Below are 11,424 nucleotides of genomic sequence, written 5' to 3'. Positions count from 1 at the left end.
GTGTCCAATTATATTCTACACATGCTCTAAAAATTATAATGGGATAGCTGCACCGGTTCGGGTGGCTGCCATACAACTCCAACAGCAAATTTTTTATATTCGGCAAAATAATAAAGTCAGATTCATGAAACTTGGCAGTCATGTGTCCAATTATAGGTCGAATATATTTCCGAAGTTTTGGAGGAATTGCTTGACAGGTTCGGGTACCTGCCATACAACTCCATAAGCTAATTTTAAATATTTGGAAAAATAATAAAGTTAGATTCATGAGACTTGGCAGTCGTGTGTCCAATTATGGCTCAGACATATTTCTTAAGTTTTGATGCGATTGCTTGACAGGTTCGAGTAGCTCCCATACAAGTCTAAAAGCTTATTCTTAAAATTTGGAAAAATAATAAAGTCAGATTCATGAAACTTGGCAGTCATGTGTCCAATTATGGGTCAGACATATTTCTGAAGTTGTGGTGGAATTGCTTAACAGGTTCGAGTAGATCCCATACAAGTCTAAAAGCTTATTCTTAATATTTGGAAAAATAATAAAGTCAGATTCATGAAACTTGGCAGTTGTGTGTCCGATTATAGATCAGATATATTTGTGAAGTTTTGATGAAATTGCTTGACAGGTTTAGGTACTTACCATACAACTCCAAAAGCTAATTTTAAATATTTTGAAAAATTATAAGGTGAGATTGATGAAACTTGGCAGTCGGATGTCCAATGATAGGTCAGACATGTCCGTGACGTTTCTATATAATGATCTCACAGGTTCGAGTAATTGCTACACAATAACAAAAGGTGCAGGGTATAATTCAATCGGTTTATACCGACTGAAACGTTTTTACTTGTTTTACTTTTATTAATTTCTATTCGTCTTTTTTTTATATTAAAATTTTTAACAATATTAAGGATGAAAATTGACAAAATTTATTGCATTCTTTCAGATTAAACAGATGTTTTCCGCTTTAAGTATTTTTAACAAGACATTTTATAAACGACTAAAATGGAAAAAAAACTCCCATACATAAATTCTGTTTTGAATTTTTTACAATTCAGTATTTAATATAATATTGTGTTCTAGAGTTTCATACATGCAACGTGAACAAATAAACTAACAATGTAATAATAACAACAACACAAAGAAAGTATAACAAACATAAGATTATTTTCTTATTGTATGCAAGATTTCTTGCTAAAAAAAACTAATTTGGTGTTGGATTTACACTAAAAATTTTTACCACAATGAATATTTTAATGCCATTGGTTGAAAATTGTTCGATCAAACCTCAAATGTTCAGACTCCTTATTGATGTTCTACAATAGAACTAAGAACAATTAACAAACCATTTTACTTTTAACAAAATCACCATTTGATACGAAAAATATTGTATTATCATAAGACAGTGTTGTTATACATTTAATTATAATTCGGATGAATAAATTATTGAGATTCCTACATTATAAGTATTTGTATGAAATTACAACGAACATGTATTATTCTATTAAATTGCCGCAAAACATGTATTTGTCGTATTAAATACAATCAAACAGAAAGTTTAATTCATTTATGATAATTCGGCTTGCAAATTAAATTTTCTATTATAAATTATGTAATAGGACGACATCAAAACAATATTGACTATATCAACCGTTATCAAACTTTTGTGGCTTACAGGCAAATATATCATATGTGAAATGTATGAGTATGGGGTCACTCGAGTTCTTTATATTATTAAATTACATGAAGAAATGACATTTTCAACTGACTTTATTTATTGTTTTGTTTTGACTTACAAGTAATAAATTTGCATGGAATTTTATGTATCTACATCTACTGTGTTTTACAGTTGAATGGGCCGAATACTACCCATGCACCGCATTTTACTTACGTCTGTAATAATAATAATATTATTATCATATTTTATTAACAGTATCAGAAACCACTTCCATACTGATAACTAAAAATCTATTATTAATTGTCAGTAATACCAAGTACATTACTTATCTCCTGATTTTATTATAATTTGCGCATTGACATACAAATGCATATATACTTTACAAAATGCATTTAAAAAGCAACCAAGGAATAGGAAAATTTTATTTCTATACCATGTTGCAATTGCATATATAACAATAATTACTAAAGCAAATAAAATATAATGAGCACGGCTATGGCACGCGTAGTTCGCTTACATTATTCAAACAAAAAAAATATTCTAAAAAAGTACCTAATTTTAAAATTATTTTAAATGCGCACACTCAGACACAGTAGAATGATTGCAAGGCGCGAATGTAAAATTACTTTTTATCACGTTTTACATGCAATATACTTGCATATACATACATACATGTTAAATACAAAATTAAAATGCGTACGCGTTAATATTAAGTAGAGCAATCATTTAATCTAAAATTAAGTCAGGGGTAAGAGTGTTTTAACATTTTGTTTTTTTTTTTCACAAGAGCAAAAAAAAAAAATTAAAAAACAATTTTTCTTTTGCTTTATTTTTAGGGAAATGCACATACGTGTTCCTGCTGTTAAATGTACATATCTATATATACATTGTACTTGTTCAAAAATTTCGTAAGCGCATAAAGGTGATATTGTGTTGAAATACGAATATTGCATACGGCTTTCATGTAAACACAAGTATACGAGTAGGAAAATTTAAAAGGAAAATAGAAGAAAAGAACTACAGAAATGATGGAGATTTTAAATGAATTGATATGAGGGAGAAAACTGCATATATACATACATATACAAATTTATAGCCAAATGGCATAGGCATATACCATATATTGAGTACATATTATAATAATTATTGTTGGAGCTATTATATACAATATATATGAAATTGAAATGAAAGAGCAATGAACTTGCTTTTGTATAATTTTCTTTCCTTACTTAATTAATTTGTAAATATACTCTTGTGCATATTACATATGTGTATATTATGCCCACAAGTATAATGTTTTCTTTCACCAAAAATAATGAAAATACTCGTATAGGATAGAAAAAAAAAATATATTGGAAAATTTGGAAAAAATCTTGTATTTGAGTACCTACTATATACACACACAAAATTTTAGATATTTTTATATTTTTATAAATTAATTAAAAATGATTGGGTAATAAAATTTTATTGATAGTTTTTTCAATATTCTTCCTCTGTATAATTTTAATGTATTTTTATGATTTTCCGATATTGCGATAGGCAAAAAAAAGTTTTAATAAAAAACAAAAATTTTAAAATGAATGATATCTAAACGGGAGTAAAATTTTATATAGACTATAGAAATTTCTATATTAAAATAAATAGTTCCCCCTATTGAAAAATAATAATATTATGATATAATAAGGAATTTTTATTTATATTTATATTGGAGAATTTAGAAGGGCCTATATAATTATGTATGAATCGGTTTCATCTAACATATGATTAAAAAATGATCTGAAGAAAAAGCTAAAGATTCAAGTAAATATCTCATTCGTTTGGTTGATTTGAATACGAAGATCAAAGAAAGTGTATTAGCTACTGTATTGGAAGAAAACCAAAGCTAATGTTATAATAATAAACTTGCATATAATAGAAATATTCGGAATAATAAAATAGTATGGCGTTGAATAATTGCTGAAACTTAATTAGTAAAAAACCTAAATTTGATCTTTGTTTTTAATAATTTCCAAATATTGCAGAGTATTTTCTAAAGCTTCTCTTTATATTTGCCAATTTTGGGAAAAAAATGATACTAATAATCGAAAATTGCTAAAGAAACTTCTAAAGAAACTTCCAAGAATCAAAGAAAATTCTAATAATACTGTTTCATACGAGTTTTTTCTTTTCACAGAAGCAATTCTAATTCGCTTTAGCAACTATAATTCGCCTTAGCAGATATAATTCGTCTTAGCAGATATAATTCGCTTTAGCAGCTATAATTCGCCTTAAAAAAAATTGTAAAACTTCAAAAAAAGAAGTCAATAGCTGCTCCTAATTAGTCAAAATATATAGAAATAGCTATACAATCTTATAAATTATATGATAATTGGATTATTTTTCAAAAACCACAGATGAAATTATTATTAATTTTGAATTTATTATATAAAATTTCAAAAATTTGGATAGAAAACGCTGACGATCAACAATGAAACTTAACTAAAATTAAACTAATTCTATTTTTTATTCGAATTATTCAAATACATACTTATTGTAGTTAATTCAAAGATTAATGTAGGTTCCGTTTTTAATACATTAGGGGTTTACTTGTAAAATTTTTCAAATAATTAATTAAGTATTGCAGTTTCAATAACTCATATGAACTGAAAGAATGAATAATTTTGCAAAATCATACAACAAAATGCTTAACTGGAAAATTTTATTAAATTATTTTTTATATTCAATAGAAAATTTTCCCCAAAAGCACTTAATATCCTTATTAAAGTCACAATAATTACATTAAAAAAAATTCCGATTAAATTATTTTCCTATATATTAATATTATTAATTCCCATAAATTACATGTAACAAATATTATGAACGTTAATTATTCTGCTCCAATTAATGTTACGTGTTATCAAACAAAAGTTCGATAATAAAAATATTTCATTATTTTTTTTTAAATTTAAATTTTTCTACATATTTTAACATAATCTATCCTTTTTTTTCCAATATTTCTGATTATAAGATAACAATTCCATTATGGTTATTATATAAAATCATTCATTAACATTTTTTATTTTTAATTCTGATAAAATATTATAGATAGATTAATGAATTTTCATTGCAGTTTATCAAAACCAGAAAAAAACAAACAAGTGAAATGAAAAAACCAACCATATTTTAACACATTTACAATTTTGTCCGAAAATATTTTTGTTTTCTGCTCGTATATATACCCACTTTGTGGTTAAAGATAAAAATATCAACTTGAATTTAAATTATTTTTGAATAATGCAAATTTTATAATTTATTTTAACTATGACAATAATAGGAGCTACCACATCTACCGAAATATCCCAAAACTGCATTACAAAATTGAAATTAATATCAAAAAGCATTTTATTAGATGGGAAAACTCTAAAATTCATAATGCAAAAAATGATATGAATTTGTGAGAGAAAACTAAATTATAGGAAGGTAGCAAAAATTTCAGGATTCATCATTAAATTTTCAATATTTTCTTTCAACAGATTTAAAATTAAGAGACCTTATAAACAAGTTCACTACTCATATCCATTAATTTATAATTATAGACAATACACAAGCCACCTAAAATTATTAAATTGAAAATATTTAGGCATAATACCATAATTTCTCAACTCTTAAAGAAAATTAATTATAAAACAAAAAATTTGCATTTTGAATAAATTAAGTTCAACATTTAAGTTTAATTTTACACAAAAAAAATTGTAATTTTAAGGATAATTTAAGACAAAATCAAATAATTTGTATAAATTAGAAAAAAATATAAATTATAAGAAAAAATCAAGTTTTATGATTTTAGGACACATGCAATTTCTAGTCTTGCTATTATTGATTGATTATAAGAACGGAACGCGCGTATACGTTTAAATAACTAAACCATTGCGTCAATTCAAATCGATTGCGTTAACTAAAAAATTACAAGCTGTTCGATTTAAATGCATGGCAGTTGTATGGTATTTGTGTTTGAATATGAACTTATGACATGAACTTGCCAAACTAAAAATTGCATATCAGAATGAGCCCTTACTAAAAATGACAGATGACAGATGACATGTGACAGATGACAGATGACAAATGACAGATGACAGGTGACAGCTGACAGATGACGAATGACAGATGACAGATGGCTACTTCTCTTCTAATCTAATTTATTCGTCCATAGTTAAGAAAATTGTTTAGTTATAATAACCAAATTTTTGATAGAATTTAGATCAAACTGAAATATTTTATAGAAAACTTCAAATTGGCAAATTTTGTTTTAAGCCTTTTTTGTTACAAGCCCAGATTTGTAAGGATATAATTTTATAAATTTGAAAAGAAATTCATAGCACTTAAATAAAACTTAATAACAATAGTATCTACATTCACTAAGATTCTAAAGACTCTCAAAATTTTTCAAGTGGTTTTACTTAGCAAGTTTTATAATTCCCGCTAATTAAGTGTTATAAAACATTTTATTCGACAAAATTTATTACGGCACTGCCATATCCAATTCAATTCTTAGATTTCCTTAAAATAATTTTTTTTTTTTAATATTTTAATTTGAAATTATCACCATTCTTACTGATTTCATGCAAAAACTTAAATTTAATTTAAAAATTAAATCTCTTTCTTTTCAATTTTTCATATAAATTTTGATTTTATATAAAAAATTTTCACAAAATCTTATTTTTTTTTGCATTATTTAATTAAAAAGTAGAATTTTTACAAATTAAATCCTTAATTGGACTAACAATATTTTGTTCTCATTAACCAATTCTAAATAACCAATCAAATTACTATAATTAAATTCCACTAAATTCGAAAAATTCTTATTCATTTAAATTAAATATTAAAAATTCCAAAATAAACACAATGGTGACCACAATCTGTCCGTGATCGTACATACGTCCGCGAAATATTTAAATAATCACTTTATACTATTTCTGTTTTTATTGTTTTCTTTTATAACAATATTATTAAGAAATTTTTTTTTAATAAGGGCGCCCGATCCCACATTCAGCCCGCAAAAAAAATCCAAAAACATATGAAAAATTTTTAAATTTTATTCGCTTTATGAATCAATCGTATAAGAGAATTTTTTAAAGACTGGAGAGGACGACGACATTTTCTTTATTAAAAACTCAAAAAAAAATTTTTTTTTTCTTCTTTTCTTATTATTTTACAATTTTTTGTTTTCAATGAAAAATCGAATTGAAAATTCATTCCGTTATGGAGAAAAGAAGAAGAGTACAACAACACAAGCTTAACTAAGAAACTATAAGAAAAATAAAAGCGAAAATTAAATTTAATTTCTCTTCTAATTTTTTTCTCATTTTTATTAACTTTACAAAAATATTAGAGTCTCCATAATATTTGTAATAAATATAAATATAGTCCAAAAAAAAAATTTTTTTTTCTTTTTTTCTCAAAAAAAAAAATTACACAAAAGATTGAGATTATTTTCTATATAGGATTTGGATATATAGGGTGTTTTAATTCGAAAATATTTTTTAAATTTTGTCAGATTATCATATTAATCGTTCCAAATTTTAGCTATATTGTGAGGCTACTGAGGAACAGCATCATGTGAAGCTGTTACATCTATATTGCTCAAGGAAATTCTTCTCAGAGCTGCTTAGTGTATATCGAAACCGGGTTCGTGCTATTACTGGTTTCTTCACTGGGCATTGTTTACTGAAATGTCACTTGCATAAACTGGGCAAATCGGACTTCCTTTTGTGTAGATTTTGTCGAATCGATGAAAAGACTATACATATTATGTGTTACTGTCTTGCTGCTTTCTTGGTGTATCGGAACTTACGTTCAACTCCCTGAGGGATATTTCCGGGTATTTACCGTACACCTCTTTAACATTACTGATAATATTAATTTGAATCACCCTATCACTATAATAAAAAATACTTTCTATCTCATTACATTCTCATATTATGCCTTTTTGTAATATATGAAAGTACATCAATGCCGTGTAACAAAAAACAAAAAAAAATATTCAAAAAAAAAAAAAGGAAAAATTTATTTTTCTTTTCTATCTGACGAAATGAAAATTTACGAGAAAATTTTTCACTCTATACAATATTTTTGTTATGCTTAAAAGAATCATGAATTTTTTCACTGAATTTACACATACGTCCGCATAATAATAACAAAATGATCGTGTCTAGGCGAAAGAGAATAAAGGAATTTCCTTAAAAATTGAACAAAACAAAGAAAAACAAGAAATTGGAAAAAAAAATATTTTTTTTTTTGTTTTTATTTTCTTTTCATTGCGTATAGCAATTACGCGACGCACACGTCATTTTTTTTTCGTACGTTTCTTTTATAAATTTATTTTGTTAATTTTTTTCATGTTTTCTTTATATATGTACATGTGTATATACAAACTCTGCAATGGTATAAGCACAATATACTTGATGTTTAGTTTTTTATTTTAACTTTTTGGATCTAAAATTAGATAACGGACAGCAGCTAAGCTATAGTAGTACAGAAAATATATATACAAAGAGTGTGTATTGTATTAAGCTTACATGTCTGCTATATTTGAATAATTTTTTGTTTTTATTTACAATGACTCTATTTTAAAATTAACAATTCGTTTCTAATCATTTTCAAAGAATCAAAGAAAATTTAAAACAAGAAATGTGCAACTTAATTTTCTCTTATTTTATTTTTTCGCTATTTTTTACTTTGTACTTCTCTAACGAAAGCGAAAATTTATTATTAGAAACTATATAGAATAATTTTATATAGAAAAGGTGGAGAAATGTTAAAAATTAAATTCTAATGATATGCAAAATTCATAATATACGAGTAATAAATTCGTAAATTACCACTGAAAATTGTCAAAGACAAAATGTCAATGAGTCAGACAATTCCTACAGAGAGTTCCCAAAAATTTATTTCTCTTTCATACAATAAGTATAATATAGCTGCGTTCTTTTGTAATACAGAACAAATTACGAGCTGCGTTTTGAAAAAATTATAATTTTTGTAGTACTCGTACTGTTCGCAATGCAATTTTTTATGATCTCATATTAATATTAACTTTATTTTCACTTAATGAGAATTAAATACAAAATATATACGAAATAAAATTTTAAATTTTAAATAATACAATATTAATAAAGTACTGCAATAAATTAAAATTTAAAAAATAATTTAAATATTTAGAATAAAAAAATTCTGATTATTTTAAGTTTTAAATATACTATTTTCATATGTGAGAAGTTCTAACAAGAGAAATTTGTGGTAAAAAAAGAGAATTTAATTTAGAGAAAATTTTTAAGTACGTTTATCTCTTTATGTAAATAAACAACAAAAAATAAATAAATTTAACATAAAGCACAATTGAGATTATAACGTATAAAATACTTTCTCAGAGTAAAATTACTGTTAAAACTTAATGCAAGTTTATTGGCAATATATATTCTTCTCCAATATGTGGCTAGACACATATATCGCTCTTGGCCGATTTTAATTACAGTGGAAAGTATAAATGTTGAAATTATCAGTTAATTTATTTTAAATATTTCATAAATAATTTTATTTATTTCTTATACTATATGGAATCGAAAAGGATGTGTTTTTCATGGACAATTTTCAGTAACATTATCATAACATAAATTCTTACTGCATGTGACAAGAGAAAATTATATTGTAGGCAACAATGTTTACTGCATAAATTTTAAGTATAGACCAATGATCGCAATTACGTGGCACGCGTGCGAATCTTGGTAAGTTGATATTGAAGAATATATCTGATATTTTTGTTTTTATTTTTGTTGATTGAATATTTTTAAGTTTTTTTTATATAAATTTATGTTTAAATATAAATAAAAATAAAATAATAAATGAAATTCTGATTTTTCTGATTTTCAATACTACTTAATTTTATGGAATAGATTCGGCACGCCGAAATATTGGTTTGAAAAAACACGTCTTTTTTGGCACGATACATAAAATCTTATTGCGACCACTGGTATAGACTTTAATACTCGTATATAATATGGACACATTTATTTGCTTCCGTTTTCCAATATTACATTGGGTTTGCGAACACAAATGCTTCGAATTTAATACATACTAGAATAAAGTTATTATTTTATATATGTATAGATGTAGTTACTCTAGAAATAAGTCCAACACATTATAATTAAAAGTTTATAGACTGATATAATTCAAAATTATTAAATTTAAATATGAAAAAATTAAAATATTGTAAGATTTCATAAATTTCTTAAAACATGATTAATTAATTAATTTATTTTTTCTTTTCACAATAATTGGGGGAAATTATTTATTTTTTTTTTCTTTATTCTTAAATTTGCTATAATTTTTTCACCCTTTTTTAATTGAAAATTGTATAATAATGTTTTACCTTTGTTGTTAACATTAGATATAATTAAATCATTTCTATATCAAAATATTTTTCAAATTAAAATTTCTAAGAAAATTTAATGCCTATTTACAGAAAATTTCTAAAATTTAATATATGTATGTATGTATGCACACATTATGTATATTTTCGTTGAATTATAGTGACAAGGAACTCGTCTTCGTAAATGATTGAAAATTTATGTGTCTTACATAAAAGTATAGGCATACCATACAGAATTATAGTGATGTTGTTTATTTTTCTAAAAAAGGAGCATTTTGTAATATGTAGTAAAAAGGAGTAAATTAATAATTTAATGCAATTTTATTTTATAATTAAGAGAATGAAAACCAAGTGATATAATTATTCGGTGTCTTCAAAATGAATATTTTTGTATTATAGTTAAATTATGTATAATTAGTTAAATTAGTTTAGGAAAATCATAACTCAATTTGGTTTAACAATTTTTCTACAATTGTAATTGTGATTATCTACAATTCTTTAAATAAAACATTTTTTTTTTGGGAAGCATTTGATATTTTTGCCCAAATAGGAGAAGAATAGAGTATTAAGAAAATTTTTTAATATTATGTGTACGTAGGTACTTCATTTGTGCCTGAATTCCATCTGCAATAGGTACATTATATAAAGTTAGTTAATAATTCAGTTGGTACAGCGGTGGACTGTAGAACGAATTTAACAAATTTAATTAATCGTATGATTCTCTGATATAATTTAATTAGACCTGTTATATTATTTGATTACCAATATTTCAATATTCAATGATTTCAAAATTAAAAATATAATGCAAATATCTGAGACAGTTTTAAATTAATTTTAAAATTTTATTAAATAAAATAAAATCCTTTCATAATATTAAACTAAAAATAAGAATATTACAAAATTCAGTACCAAATTATTCACATAATATACCAAAAAACAAATAAAATTATAATTATTTTAAAAATGTCAATTTTATTAAAATTTAATTTCTATATGATTATTTTGACAAAATAGAAAATTTTCCATTCTTTCAAAAATTTTAATATTGTCAGAAATTTCATTTTAGAATTTTTGCGAATTTACTTATTTAATTGAAATCTCACAAAAACATTTTTTTAACACTTATACAATTCTCTTGAGATTTTTATGTATAGTAAAAATTTTTGCTCTCAAATTAAATTTTAAATGCATACATCGTATATAGTCAAAAGTAAATCAATTTTGTGTTGTCATAACAGTCTACAGTCCAGTGTAGCACATGTCATCATAAAAAATAATTGCTATCAAAGAGAAATTTTATAATTTCTCACAGAAATTGCATGATAGTAGAATAAAATATACTAGAGT

Source organism: Condylostylus longicornis, unplaced genomic scaffold (genome assembly GCF_029603195.1).
Source record: "Condylostylus longicornis isolate FDR11 unplaced genomic scaffold, ASM2960319v2 ptg000009l, whole genome shotgun sequence".
NCBI classification, from domain to species: domain Eukaryota; kingdom Metazoa; phylum Arthropoda; class Insecta; order Diptera; family Dolichopodidae; genus Condylostylus; species Condylostylus longicornis.
This window is presented reverse-complemented; position numbering follows the sequence as displayed.